A 15311-nucleotide genomic window follows, 5' to 3' on the forward strand; every position below is an offset into this window, starting at 1 on the left:
ATATTCATACTTGATGCAGCCTGTATCTGCACCGGCAACTGTGGACATTTAAATGTTTATGAAGAACTCTGAGCTACACTGATCAGCTGAGCAATATACAGCACATTTGTTTCATACTTACCTGAAGTTAAAAGCGTTGAACCATCATACCACCTGACAGTAGAAGGGGACTGCACACAGCAGACGACTGGTTCTTTTTGTCCCTCCTGGCATTTCGCCAACATTGTTTGCTGGACTCGCACATTAGGAGCTGATCTGATCTCATTTGTTCCCACATTTCTGTCTTGGATGAAAGTAATATTGTCTCCTTGCACTGAGCATTCATAATTTCCTGTAGTTAAAAATTCATCAGAGTGTTTATTGATTTAATGAAGTCCAAGCAGAAGAAATTGCATGAATACTTGATCATGTTGATGCTAATAACTAACTCGTTTGATTATACGGTGTAAACTATAACTCAAAGGAGAGTGGTTTGCTTGCAACTGGAAGGTTGTGGGTTTGATTACCTGCCACACGATGTGCTTTTGGGCACATCTGTGTTTGGTTGTGAACATATTAGTAAGAGGCTGGGTGAATGTGGCTTGACTGTAAAAGTAACATTTCCTTACTAAAATATGTATATTGTAGTCTTTAGACAAGGGTCCTTTGTTCTTAAAATCTAATCTAAATGAGTCGAGTTCTGACCTGCCATCTGTTTTCTGTTGTTTGCATAAATATTGTTACTTTTTTTATCTAATAATTCCTTGGAGCACCAAATTGTTATTCATTCTTAACATCTGGTCTCCTGTAATTCACTTTTCATCGGTTTTACACAAACCTATAGATCGGTTACAGAGTGTTTGAAGTGCTTGTGCTGGACTTCTAACCAAGTTGTCTTACCCTAGTTTCACCTGTTTTTGGATTGTTCCAATTCTTTATTGGACAATGTGGTGATTATTGCTTCCTGGCCCAGTATTTGGTTTAGATTCTGTTCATGCTACTAGTTTGCTTGGATGTCAGAATAGGATTTGGTGCTTGCCTCCCCAATTCTCTTCTCTCTTCAGAAAACTCGACAACCTTCTGGACTGACTGACTCAGAAATGAGTCTCTCTCCTCTACACAGCTTAATTAAGAAGTTTTACAACACAAGACAAGCACAGGTAATCTTCTCATGTTTTGAAATTATTCACTTTCATCTGTTACAAAATAACTGGAAACCTTCCTTGTTCTGTGTGATATTTGGATCCAGTCATTTTTTGGAATTTTTCTGGATGGGAAAAAACAACTGTCAGCTGGATTGGGCATTAAAACATGACCTTTGGTTGCATTTTGACCTTTGTGGACTGAGTGGAAAATAGTGCTCCATTTAGATTCTGTATAACAAATAAAGAGCTTTAAATGGACAACTGCTCTAAATATTCTACTGACCAAACTGGAACATGGGTTGGTTTTCTGTCATTGCGATGAAAACTGACGTAAAGAATTGAGCTCTCAAGACGCATACTTGAATAAAGGATACACTGTAATATTTAAATTTCACATTTTAGTAATTATTTTTAACTTTGTAAATTTGTTTTTAACTTACCAGCATCACCAAGAATAACCTTTTCCACTGCCAGCTTGAACTGACTTCCAGAATAAACGGTTTGTGCCGATGTGACCCGATTACAACATTGTTAAATTTCCATACAGGATTCTTAGTGTTTCCCATTTTGGCCTCGGTAGGGTCACATGTCAGTGTCATGGTTTTACCAGTATAAATGAACTTATTTACATCTGACCCAAGTTGAGTTGAACCTTTAAGAGAAAATCAGGTCAGTTACTTTTTTCCTTTTCTTTGAATATATTTCTAGGTATTTTAGACTTACTGTAGTACTTTGCAGTCACTGAGCCAATAACAGGAGCAATTGATATCAATGCTGCCGGGAGATTTGAATTGACTGAATTCAGTGCAGTCGCATCAAGTGATCCAGATTTGACCTTGACAGTAAAATCTGTAACAACACTTCCTTTCCTCCAGGGAAAAGGAAAACCAATAACATTGTATTGAAACACACATTAAGACTACTGACTTAACATTTACTTTTAATGAAGAAACATATATACCTGAATTTTGTCACAGAAACACTAAAGAAGCCATCCAGTTTGCGATACTGCTGCTCAAGCTGCACAAGAAAAAAAAATCTGATTAATTATATCAACATTAAAGGACACCTAAAACCTGTTACTGAAATATAAAATACTTACCAATACAGTGATACTTCTTGAAAGGGTTTTGGATTCAGGACTGTCTGGATTGTTGTACTGCTCTATAAAATCCATCTTCAATTCAACCGACATGTCTATTGCTGTTTGTTTGAAATAAGATGGATAATTTTACTTTCAGGGTTTCTCAAAACAAATATTACACGTGAAACACAGATTCTATAAATAGACAGTATTCACTCTCCAAGCATCAAACACCCTCATTAGGTGAAAAAATATACATATACAAGTTCGTAGATTTGACAGTGTACAAAACAAATTGAGATAGCATCTTGCCTACTGAGCTCCTTATGAAACCAGACAGTGCCTGGTGGCCGTCATACAGAAAATCTATGATCATCATGAAAAACTCACTAGAAACTATCAGACTGTAAGCAGTAATAGCTGGTCTGTGGACAAGTTCAGTTTCCTCAAAACCAATGATGACGTCTGACAAAGCAAGTTAGAATTTCTCTGTTCTTGCAGTGTATGCATACACCTAAAAATTTTATGATTTTGACATTGCACTGTGTGACAAAACAAGTATGGCTTAATTTCACAAATAACAATGTGTGTGTCAAGCTTTAAACAAGCAAACACATTCCTGCTTCTACTCCACAAGTGTAAAACGTTTAGTAAAATGGGCCAAAATCAGCTCAAGAGTGCTCACAGGCCAAAAATTTAACTTTAAAAAAAAAAAAAAATCACAAAAAGTTTTGAGAATTTGTTTCTACTTAATAAACCAAGTCTGAAATATTTTAATTAAATAATGAAGATGGTCTGATTTTTGTAGTAAAGGACTGTGTAAATTATTGTTGAACAAAAGCTTCAAAAGGGTTCCACATGTTTCCAATATTGAAAGAACAGCAATATCGTTACTAATTTATTATTACTGAAAAAGACATGGTCAATCCTTAGTAGTAAAAATATGATATGTCACTCTTTATTTAAAAGTTTAAGAATATAATTAAAAGCAGATTTGAGTGCACCAAAGTCTGCTTCAGAGCTTAAGTCAATGGACAGTTGTGGTCCAATCAACCATGAAATGAAAGAAAAAGCAGAAAACGTAGTTATTAAAAGATCGAAAACTTTGTGCTATTTCTAACGTTTTTGTGAGAAGATTAAATTTTTTGATAAATGGGGAAAAAAGTCTCCATCTGGATACAACTATCTGCGTGTTTGAACACATTTGTAACATTACATCATCACAAGAATCATTCCAAGGGCTGCAAATTGCCTCCAGATTGAACTTTCGACACCTGTCGTACAAAATATATTCAAAAGAATATACAGTAGTAAATTTAAATTGTAAAAAATCTCAATTCACACTAATGGCACAGCATGAATAATCTAAATGATAGCCTTCATGATATGTTTAAAAGTAATTTTTAAATTTATCATTACCTGCAGCAGTGGTAGTAGTTTGGGGGTAGTAGTTGTGGAGGCAGCGGTGGTAGTCGTCGGGGGAGAGATTGTAGTTGTGGGGGTAGCGGTGGTAGTTGGTGGGGGTAGCGGTGGTAGTTGTGGGGGCAGCGGGTGGTAGTTGTTGGGGTAGCGGTGGTAGTTGTGGGGGCAGCGGTGGTAGTTGTTGGGGGTAGCGGTGGTAGTTGTTGGGGTAGCTGTGGTAGTTGTGGGGGGCAGCGGTGGTAGTTGTTGGGGTAGCGGTGGTAGTTGTGGGGGCAGCAGTGGTAGTTATGGGGGCAACGGTGGTAGTTGTGGGGGGGAGCGGTGATGGTTATGGGGGGAGCGGTGGTAGTTGTGGGGGCAGCGGTGGTAGTTGTGGGGGCAGCGGTGGTATTAGTTGTGGGGGCAAGCGGTGGTAGTGGTTGTGGGGGCAAGCGTGGTATTAGTTGTGGGGGCAGCGGTGGTGGTGGGGGCAGCGGTGGTATTAGTTATGGGGGGAGCGGTGGTAGTAGTGGGGGCAGCGGTGGTAGTTGTGGGGGCAGCGGTGGTATTAGTTGTGGGGGCAGCGGTGGTAGTGGTGTGGGGCAGCGGTGGTATTAGTTCTGGGGGCAAGCGGTGGTAGTTGTGGGGCAGCGTGGCATTAGTTGTGGGGGCAGCGGTGGTAGTGGTGGGGGCAGCGGTGGGTATTAGTTGTGGGGGCAGTGGTGGTAGATGTGGGGGCAGCGGTGGTATTAGTTGTGGGGGCAGCGGTGGTAGTTGTGGGGGCAGCGGTGGTAGTTGCGGGGCAGCGGTGGTATTAGTTGTGGGAGCAGCGGTGGTATTAGTTGTGGGGGGCAGCGGTGGTAAGTGGTGGGGGCAGCGGTGGTATTAGTTGTGTGGGGGTGGGGGGGGCAGCGGTGGTAAGTTGTGGGGGGGGCAGCGGTAGTATTAGTTGTGGGGGACAGCAGTGGTATTAGTTGTGGGGGCAGCAGTGGTATTAGTTGTGGGGGCAGCAATTGTAGTAGTGGGGGGAGCAATTGTAGTTGTGGGGGCAGCAGTGGTAGTTGTGGGGGCAGCAGTGGTATTAGTTGTCAGGGTAGTTGTGGGGGCAGCGGTGGTATTAGTTGTGGGGGACTGCAGTGGTATTAGTTTGTGGGGGCAGCGGGGGTAGTTGTGGGGGCAGTGGTGGTATTATTTGTGGGGGCAGTGGAGGTAGTTGTGGGGGCAGCGGTGGTAGTTTGTGGGGGCAGCAGTGGTATTAGTCGTGGGGGCAGCGGTGGTATTAGTCATGGGGGCAGCGGTGGTAGTCGTGGGGGCATGGGTGGTAGTCGAGGGTGCAGCGGTGGTAGTCGTGGGGGCAACGGTGGTAGTCCGTGGGGGCAGGGGGTGGGTAGCCATGGAGGCAGCGGTGGTAGTCGTTGGGTGCAGCGGTGGTAGTCGTGGGGGCAGCGGTGGTAGTCCGTAGGGGTAGTCATGGGGGCAGCGGTGGTAGTCGTGGGGAACAGCGGTGTAGTCGTTGGGGCAGCGGTGGTAGTCGTTGGGGGCAGCGGTGGTAGTCGTTGGGCAGCGGTGGTAGTCGTGGTGGGAGCGGTGGTAGTCGTGGGGACAGCGGTGGTAGTCGTTGGGGCAGCGGTGGTAGTCGTGGGGGCAGCGGTTGTAGTCGGGGGGCAGCGGTGGTAGTCGTGGGGGGAGCGGTGGTAGTCGTGGGGGGCAGCGGTTGTAGTCGTGGGGGCAGCGGTGGTAGTCGTGGGGGCAGCGGTGGTAGTCGTCATTGGGGCAGTGGTAGTAGTCGTGGGGGCAGCGGTAGTAGTCGTGGGGGGTAGCGGTGGTAGTAGTCATTGGGGCAGCGGTAGTAGTCGTGGGAGCAGCGGTGGTAGTTGTGGGGGCAGCGGTAGTTGTGGGGGCAGCGGTGGTAGTTGTGGGGGCAGCGGTGGTAGTCGTGGGGGGAGCGGTGGTAGTCGTGGGGGCAGCGGTTGTAGTCGTGGGGGCAGCGGTGGTAGTCGTGGGGGCAGCGGTGGTAGTCGTGGGGGCAGCGGTGGTAGTCGTCATTGGGGCAGTGGTAGTAGTCGTGGGGGCAGCGGTAGTAGTCGTGGGGGTAGCGGTGGTAGTAGTCATTGGGGCAGCGGTAGTAGTCGTGGGAGCAGCGGTGGTAGTTGTGGGGGCAAGCGGTAGTAGTTGTGGGGGCAGCGGTGGTAGTTGTGGGGGCAGCGGTGGTAGTCGTCATTGGGGCAGCGGTAGTAGTCGTGGGGGCAGCAGTGGTAGTCGTCATTGGGGCAGCGGTAGTAGTCGTGGGGGCAGCGGTCATAGTCGTGGGGGCAGCGGTGGTAGTAGTCATTGGGGCAGCGGTAGTAGTCGTGGGAGCAGCGGTGGTAGTCGTTGGGGCAGCGGTGGTAGTCGTGGGGGCAGCGGTGGTAGTTGTGGGGGCAGCCGTAGTAGTTGTGGGGGCAGCGGTGGTAGTTGTGGGGGCAAGCGGTGGTAGTTGTGGGGGAAGCCGTAGTAGTTGTGGGGGCAGCAGTGGTAGTTGTGGGGGGAGTGGTGGTAGTTGTGGGGGGGCAGCGGTGGTAGTTGTGGGGGCAGAGGTGGTAGTTGTGGGGGCAGGGTTTGTGGTCTGGATGGTCACAGTTGCACCTGAAAAATTAACAGCTTAGACAAGTTTGATGCATCATTTGTTGAACTGAAGTCCACTGATTGCATAAAACAGACCAATACAAGGAAATGCTAAAAGTAGATGAGCAGTCATTCATCAATACCTTTATGTTACATTGAAAATAAATTCTAAATTCCAAAGATTTTTTCTCCTCTTAAATTCTCTGGTGTATTTTCTGAGAATTCACAACTGTCGCCATGATCTTTGTTTAATGACTACATTTAAATCAGAAATGTCTTATTGGGTTGTTCTTGTGACCATTTGTCTCTGAAATGTCAGAGTTGCAACATGATGGCAGGATAATGACATAGAATGAGATTTTTTTTTTAAAAAAAAAGTAGAATAATGTGCCTCAGATTTTTAAATTCTGTGTTATCCTTTGAATCACATAAAATGATCTCTATTCTGTTGAAAATATTTAGGTCCACACTCCCATCATATGGAGATATAGTTTACTTTTTTAGCTGCTTTATCTTAACTAACAAAATCTCCTACATCTGCAGCCTACATTTCACTGGGAGATGCAGAGCAAGTGACTTGGATAATTCCTTATGTACTTGTCACATGTGTTGTTCCGTTTGTGGCACTGGATGTTGAACCTAATGGAGAAAAAGTATTTGAACTAACCACACAGCTAATTTAATAATGTGAAGAGTTTACCAAGATAGCTTGACTGGATGTATGAATGACATGAAGGTGACTCAAGATATCTTGTTCTAGCTAGGGACAATACAGCAATCATTATAAAACAGTGTTTCTAATTTAAAAGAAACAACTGCTCTAATCTTAATTCTTTTGTTTTTAACAAAGGTCTTCTTAAAGCTGACTGGTGGATCTGTAAAGGCACAAATGAAAGATGAAATAAAGAACAAAAGGATGAATATCAATGTAACCCTTTCAACTATGTACTGTTGAGTGACTGATCAACATGAACCATGCTTTCAGTCTTACTTGTTGGTTGTGGAGTTGTTGTGGTGATTGGACATGCAGTAAAGTCTGTAAAGATGAAGACAGAAAAGGAGTAAGTGCTTGACACAAATCCATTCTCTGACATTCCTGAGGAAAATGGTTTTGCTCTCACTCTCAGTTAGCTCCAGTAGAACAAGGCCTCCCATCAATAACATGAGTTTCAACTTTCCAAGTTATAAATATTTACTGAAAAGCATTCATTGTCAGAATTGAAACTTAAAAACCAACAGGTAGCAAACCAATTTTCAATATCCAATATGGCTGCCACATATAACCACCTGCTTTTGGCATCAGTAATTGTTTGTATGCCTTTAAGTCAGTCAAAAATATTAACATATCTGTGAAATGTTAAAAAATCAGAACTGAGAGAAAAAACAATGCAATTAGCTTAAATTGCTCCATCTTGTTAGCCTTGTTAAACACAGTTAGCAAACCCTGCTGGTTTTCCATCTGGCTTTTAAGCTAAGTGATAAATTAGTTGAAGCCTATGCTTTTATCCTACAGGTATTTGTTTTATCCAATTTCATTGTAATACTTGAAAAGCAGGTGGCGCTATTTTTAAATGTGTATGCTTATCTAATGGTGAAATATAAGAAGTACTGATGCAGAAATGTATTTTGATTGGACATTAAAGTCAAGTAAATCAAAGTATAAGAAGAATTATTCAGAGAAACAATGAAATGATGATAAAGGATGGTATTGAGAAAGATTTCAATTATATAAGTGACTTTTAATTTTAAAAAAATCATTTGCTTCAGGTAAGAAAAGGCACCATTTGTTCCTCTGTCCATTAATAAGTAAGAGACAATACTGGACAGGAAGCCAGTCTATGACAGAGAAAACAACCATAAACACACAAGGTTGAAAGAGAACAACAGGCATTCCTCTCCACATTTGGGAAATGTATTAAAATGATCTCAGAATGTTTTTTTGTACAATTCTGACCAGTTGTTTCTTGATTCATGGACATTACATGATACAGAACGATTTACCCTAAAATGTCAACCCAACAAACTCTCCAGATAAACTCACTGTATTGATCCTCAGCCTGGCAGTACTGTCCACCAGCAGGAATGCCTCTGATGCATCCACATGTGTCACCACTGATGTTGTCACATGATCCATATGTTACACACTGGTCACATGGAAAACGATATTGATCCTCACATCTGCACTGGTAATCACCACTGATTGGAGAGCAGACTGCAGACAAAACAAAGGAAATATTTCATCAGTTTCACAAGATGCAGCAATTTGTTTTATTGAAATTGGTTCAAAAGTCTCTGTTAAAACCTCAGAATCCACTGAATCCTGTTTAGCCCTACCTGTAGTAATGTTAACATCAGAGATTCGTAAGTTCCTGTTCATGCTGATGGTGTTGTTGATGTTCCTCAGCTTTTCTACAACTGTAACATCTGTGGAGTTCAGCTCAATGGAAAGCAGGTACTGATGGAAGACTGGTGGACCTGTAGAGGCACAAATGAAAGAAGAAATGAAGAACAAAAAGATGATTACCAATGTAACCCTTTCAACTATGTACTGTTGAGTGACTGATCAACATGAACCTTGCTTTCAGTCTTACTTGTTGGTTGTGGATTTGTTGTGATTGGACATGCAGTAAAGTCTGTAAAGATGAAGACAGAAAAGGAGTAAGTGCTTGACACAAATCCATTCTCTGACATTCCTGAGGAAAATGGTTTTGCTCTCACTCTCAGTTAGCTCCAGTAGAACAAGGCCTCCCATCAATAACCTGAGTTTCAACGTTCCATGTTATAAATATTTATTGAAAAGCATTCAATGTCAGAATTCCATCTAAAAAGTCACAGGTAGCCGATTTAACTCATTTTCTAAATCCAATATGGCTGCCATACATAATGACTGCAAAAATTGCAGTTATGTGTTTTTGGCATATGTTATTTGTATGCCATTAAATAAGTCAAATATATTCACATAACTGTGCTAAATTAATGTACAATCAGAAATAAACAATTCTATTAGCTTAAATTGCTTCTTCTGGTTAGTTGGTCACTATAGTTAGAACAACCTGCTAGTTTTCCATCTGGCTTTAAGGCTAGCTGTTTAATTAGTTGAAGCCTGTCCTTTAATCCTACAAGTATTTGTATTATCCAATAATATTGCAACACTTTAATAGCAGGTGGTGTTGTTAATAGATGTATAAACGTATCTAACCGTAAATATCAGATACTGATGCAGAAATTTAGTTTGATTTGGCATTAAGTTCCTGTTACCTAAAGAACTAAAAGTGCTCATTTGCTATGAAAAAATGAAAAGATGATAAAGAATGGTATTTAGGAAGAATTCAAATGCATTAAAGAAGCTAAATTTTCAATAAGTTTGATGGTACTAGACAGCAAACCAGTCTATGAGAGTTTAAACCATCAGACACAGACCAAGCTTCAAGAAAAAATGCAGACAACAGTCAGGATCCAAGAACTTTATTTCTTCAAATATTTAAAGATTAGATTTTTCTCAATGATGTTAAATGTATAAAAATGATCTCTTTGTACTTTGTTTCATGCAAGTCTGACCTGTTGTTTCTTGATTCATGGACATTACATGATACAGAAAGATTTACCCTAAAATGTCAACCCAACAAACTCTCCAGATAAACTCACTGTATTGATCCTCAGCCTGGCAGTACTGTCCACCAGCAGGAATGCCTCTGATGCATCCACATGTGTCACCAGTGATGTTGTCACATGATCCATATGTTACACACTGGTCACATGGAAAACGATATTGATCCTCACATCTGCACTGGTAATCACCACTGATTGGAGAGCAGACTGCAGACAACACAAAGGAAATATTTCAATCAGTTTCACTAGATGCAGCAATTTGTTTTATTGAAATTGGTTCAAATGTCTCTGTTAAAACCTCAGAATCCACTGAAAACTGTTTAGCTCTACCTGTAGTAATGTTAACATCAGAGATTCGTAAGTTACTGTTCATGCTGATGGTGTTGTTGATGTTCCTCAGCTTTTCTACAACTGTAACATCTGTGGAGTTCAGCTCAATGGAAAGCAGGTACTGATGGAAGACTGGTGGACCTGTAGAGGCACAAATGAAAGAGAAATGAAGAACAAAAAGGATGATTACCAATGTAACCCTTTCAACTATGTACTGTTGAGTGACTGAGCAACATGAACCATGCTTTCAGTCTTACTTGTTGGTTGTGGATTTGTTGTGATGATTGGACATGCAGTAAAGTCTGGAAAAGGAGAAAAGGAGTAAGTGCTTGACACAAATCCATTCTCTGACATTCCTGAGGAAAATGGTTTTGCTCTCACTCTCAGTTAGCTTCAGTAGAACAAGGCCTCCCATCAATAACCTGAGTTTCAACTTTCCAAGTTGTAAATATCTATTGAAGTGAAACTTAAAAACCAACAGGTAGCAAGCCAATTTTCAACATTCAATATGGCTGCCACACATTACCACCTGCTTTTGGCACCAGTTATTGTTTGTATGCCTTTACATCAGTCAACAACATAAACATACTGTAGCTGAACAATGTTAAAAAATCAAAACTGAGAAATAAAACAATGCAATTAGCTCAAATTGCTCCATCTTGTTAGCCTTTTTTAACACAGTTAGCAAACCCTGCTGGTTTTTCCATCTGGCTTTTAAGCTAAGTGATAAATTAGTTGAAGCCTATGCTTTTATCCTGCAGGTATTTGTTTTTATCCAATTTCATTGCAATACTTTAAAAGCAGGTGGCGCTATTTTTAAATGTACAGTACAGACCAAAAGTTTGGACACACCTTTTTAATTCAATGACTTTCCTTTATTTTCATGACTATTGACATTGTAGATTCACACTGAAGGCATCAAAACTACGAATAACACATGTGGAAATATGCACTAAACAAAAAAGTGTAAAAACAACTGAAAAATACCCCTTATATTCTAGTTTCTTCAAAGTAGCAACCTTTTGCTGTGATTACTGCTTTGCACACACTCTGCATTTTCTTGATGAGCTTCAAGAGGTCGTCACCTGAAATGGTTTTCACTTCATAGGTCAACCTGTCCTGTCAGGTTAATAAGTGGGATTTCTTGCCTTATACATAGTCATGGCAATAAAGAAAACCCATTGAATTAGAAGGTGTGTCCAAACCTTTGGTCTGTACTGTATGTGCTTATCTAACAGTGAAATATAAGAGGTACTGATGCAGAAAACATATTTTCATTGGACATTAAAGACGTGTAAATCAAAGTATAAGAATAATTATTCAGAGAAACAATGAAATGATGATAAAGGATGGTATTGAGAAAGATTTCAATTATATAAGTGATTTTTAATAAAAAATTATTTGCTACAGGTAGGAAAAGGCACCATTTGTTCCTCTGTCCATTAATAAGTAAGAGACAATACTGGACAGGAAGCCAGTCTATGACAGAGAAAACAACCATAAACACACAAGGTTGAAAGAGAACAACAGGCATTCCTCTCCACATTTGGGAAATGTATTAAAATGATCTCAGAATGTTTTTTTGTACAATTCTGACCAGTTGTTTCTTGATTCATGGACATTACATGATACAGAAAGATTTACCCTAAAATGTCAACCCAACAAACTCTCCAGATAAACTCACTGTATTGATCCTCAGCCTGGCAGTACTGTCCACCAGCAGGAATGCCTCTGATGCATCCACATGTGTCACCACTGATGTTGTCACATGATCCATATGTTACACACTGGTCACATGGAAAACGATATTGATCCTCACATCTGCACTGGTAATCACCACTGATTGGAGAGCAGACTGCAGACAAAACAAAGGAAATATTTCATCAGTTTCACAAGATGCAGCAATTTGTTTTATTGAAATTGGTTCAAATGTCTCTGTTAAAACCTCAGAATCCACTGAAAACTGTTTAGCTCTACCTGTAGTAATGTTAACATCAGAGATTCGTAAGTTCCTGTTCATGCTGATGGTGTTGTTGATGTTCCTCAGCTTTTCTACAACTGTAACATCTGTGGAGTTCAGCTCAATGGAAAGCAGGTACTGATGGAAGACTGGTGGACCTGTAGAGGCACAAATGAAAGAAGAAATGAAGAACAAAAAGGATGATTACCAATGTAACCCTTTCAACTATGTACTGTTGAGTGACTGAGCAACATGAACCATGCTTTCAGTCTTACTTGTTGGTTGTGGAGTTGTTGTGATGATTGGACATGCAGTAAAGTCTGTAAAGATGAAGACAGAAAAGGAGTAAGTGCTTGACACAAATCCATTCTCTGACATTCCTGAGGAAAATGGTTTTGCTCTCACTCTCAGTTAGCTTCAGTAGAACAAGGCCTCCCATCAATAACCTGAGTTTCAATGTTCCAAGTTATAAATATTTACTGAAAAGCATTCATTGTCAGAATTGAAACTTAAAAACCAACAGGTAGCAAACCAATTTTCAATATCCAATATGGCTGCCACACATAACCACCTGCTATTGGCATCAGTAATTGTTTGTATGCCTTTAAGTCAGTCAAAATATTAACATATCTGAACAATGTTAAAAAATCAGAACTGAGAGAAAAAACAATGCAATTAGCTTAAATTGCTCCATCTTGTTAGCCTTGTTTGACACAGTTAGCAAACCCTGCTGGTTTTCCATCTGGCTTTTAAGCTAAGTGATAAATTAGTTGAAGCCTATGCTTTTATCCTACAGGTATTTGTTTTATCCAATTTTATTGCAATACTTTAAAAGCAGGTGGCGCTATTTTTAAATGTGTATGCTTATCGAATGGTGAAATATAAGAGGTACTGATGCAGAAATGTATTTTGACTGGACATTAAAGTCGAGTAAATCAAAGTATAAGAATAATTATTCAGAGAAACAATGAAATGATGATAAAGGATGGTATTGAGAAAGATTTCAATTATATAAGTGATTTTTAATAAAAAATTATTTGCTACAGGTAGGAAAAGGCACCATTTGTTCCTCTGTCCATTAATAAGTAAGAGACAATACTGGACAGGAAGCCAGTCTATGACAGAGAAAACAACCATAAACACACAAGGTTGAAAGAGAACAACAGGCATTCCTCTCCACATTTGGGAAATGTATTAAAATTGATCTCAGAATGTTTTTTTGTACAATTCTGACCAGTTGTTTCTTGATTCATGGACATTACATGATACAGAAAGATTTACCCTAAAATGTCAACCCAACAAACTCTCCAGATAAACTCACTGTATTGATCCTCAGCCTGGCAGTACTGTCCACCAGCAGGAATGCCTCTGATGCATCCACATGTGTCACCAGTGATGTTGTCACATGATCCATATGTTACACACTGGTCACATGGAAAACGATACTGATCCTCACATCTGCACTGGTAATCACCACTGATTGGAGAGCAGACTGCAGACAAAACAAAGGAAATATTTCATCAGTTTCACAAGATGCAGCAATTTGTTTTATTGAAATTGGTTCAAATGTCTCTGTTAAAACCTCAGAATCCACTGAAAACTGTTTAGCTCTACCTGTAGTAATGTTAACATCAGAGATTCGTAAGTTCCTGTTCATGCTGATGGTGTTGTTGATGTTCCTCAGCTTTTCTACAACTGTAACATCTGTGGAGTTCAGCTCAATGGAAAGCAGGTACTGATGGAAGACTGGTGGACCTGTAGAGGCACAAATGAAAGAAGAAATGAAGAACAAAAAGATGATTACCAATGTAACCCTTTCAACTATGTACTGTTGAGTGACTGATCAACATGAACCATGCTTTCAGTCTTACTTGTTGGTTGTGGAGTTGTTGTGATGATTGGACATGCAGTAAAGTCTGTAAAGATGAAGACAGAAAAGGAGTAAGTGCTTGACACAAATCCATTCTCTGACATTCCTGAGGGAAAATGGTTTTGCTCTCACTCTCAGTTAGCTTCAGTAGAACAAGGCCTCCCATCAATAACCTGAGTTTCAACTTTCCAAGTTGTAAATATCTATTGAAGTGAAACTTAAAACCAACAGGTAGCAAGCCAATTTTCAACATTCAATATGGCTGCCACACATTACCACCTGCTTTTGGCACCAGTTATTGTTTGTATGCCTTTACATCAGTCAACAACATAAATATACTGTAGCTGAACAATGTTAAAAAATCAAAACTGAGAAATAAAACAATGCAATTAGCTCAAATTGCTCCATCTTGTTAGCCTTTTTTAACACAGTTAGCAAACCCTGCTGGTTTTTCCATCTGGCTTTTAAGCTAAGTGATAAATTAGTTGAAGCCTATGCTTTTATCCTGCAGGTATTTGTTTTATCCAATTTCATTGCAATACTTTAAAAGCAGGTGGCGCTATTTTTAAATGTACAGTACAGACCAAAAGTTTGGACACACCTTTTTAATTCAATGAGTTTCCTTTATTTTCATGACTATTGACATTGTAGATTCACACTGAAGGCATCAAACTACGAATAACACATGTGGAAATACGCACTAAACAAAAAAGTGTAAAAACAACTGAAAATACCCCTTATATTCTAGTTTCTTCAAAGTAGCAACCTTTTGCTGTGATTACTGCTTTGCACACACTCTGCATTTTCTTGATGAGCTTCAACAGGTCGTCACCTGAAATGGTTTTCACTTCATAGGTCAACCTGTCCTGTCAGGTTAATAAGTGGGATTTCTTGCCTTATACATAGTCATGGCAATAAAGAAAACCCATTGAATTAGAAGGTGTGTCCAAACCTTTGGTCTGTACTGTATGTGCTTATCTAACAGTGAAATATAAGAGGTACTGATGCAGAAACATATTTTCATTGGACATTAAAGACGTGTAAATCAAAGTATAAGAATAATTATTCAGAGAAACAATGAAATGATGATAAAGGATGGTATTGAGAAAGATTTCAATTATATAAGTGATTTTTAATAAAAAATTATTTGCTACAAGTAGGAAAAGGCACCATTTGTTCCTCTGTCCATTAATAAGTAAGAGACAATACTGGACAGGAAGCCAGTCTATGACAGAGAAAACAACCATAAACACACAAGGTTGAAAGAGAACAACAGGCATTCCTCTCCACATTTGGGAAATGTATTAAAAATGATCTCAGAATGTTTTT

At 40.2% G+C, this 15311-nt stretch overlaps 1 long non-coding RNA gene across 1 annotated transcript; it reads right to left on the reverse strand.

The window, feature by feature from the left end:
• Positions 1-1613: 1613 nt before the first annotated feature.
• On the reverse strand, positions 1614-2388 carry LOC114158548 (uncharacterized). Its single transcript, XR_003598425.1, has 4 exons — positions 2227-2388; positions 2086-2144; positions 1848-1993; positions 1614-1776 (listed from the first exon to the last, which is right to left on the reverse strand). It is a non-coding gene; the product is annotated as an uncharacterized LOC114158548 (long non-coding RNA).
• Between the last annotated feature and the right edge of the window lie 12923 nt (positions 2389-15311).

Source organism: Xiphophorus couchianus, chromosome 15 (genome assembly GCF_001444195.1).
Source record: "Xiphophorus couchianus chromosome 15, X_couchianus-1.0, whole genome shotgun sequence".
NCBI lineage: Eukaryota > Metazoa > Chordata > Actinopteri > Cyprinodontiformes > Poeciliidae > Xiphophorus > Xiphophorus couchianus.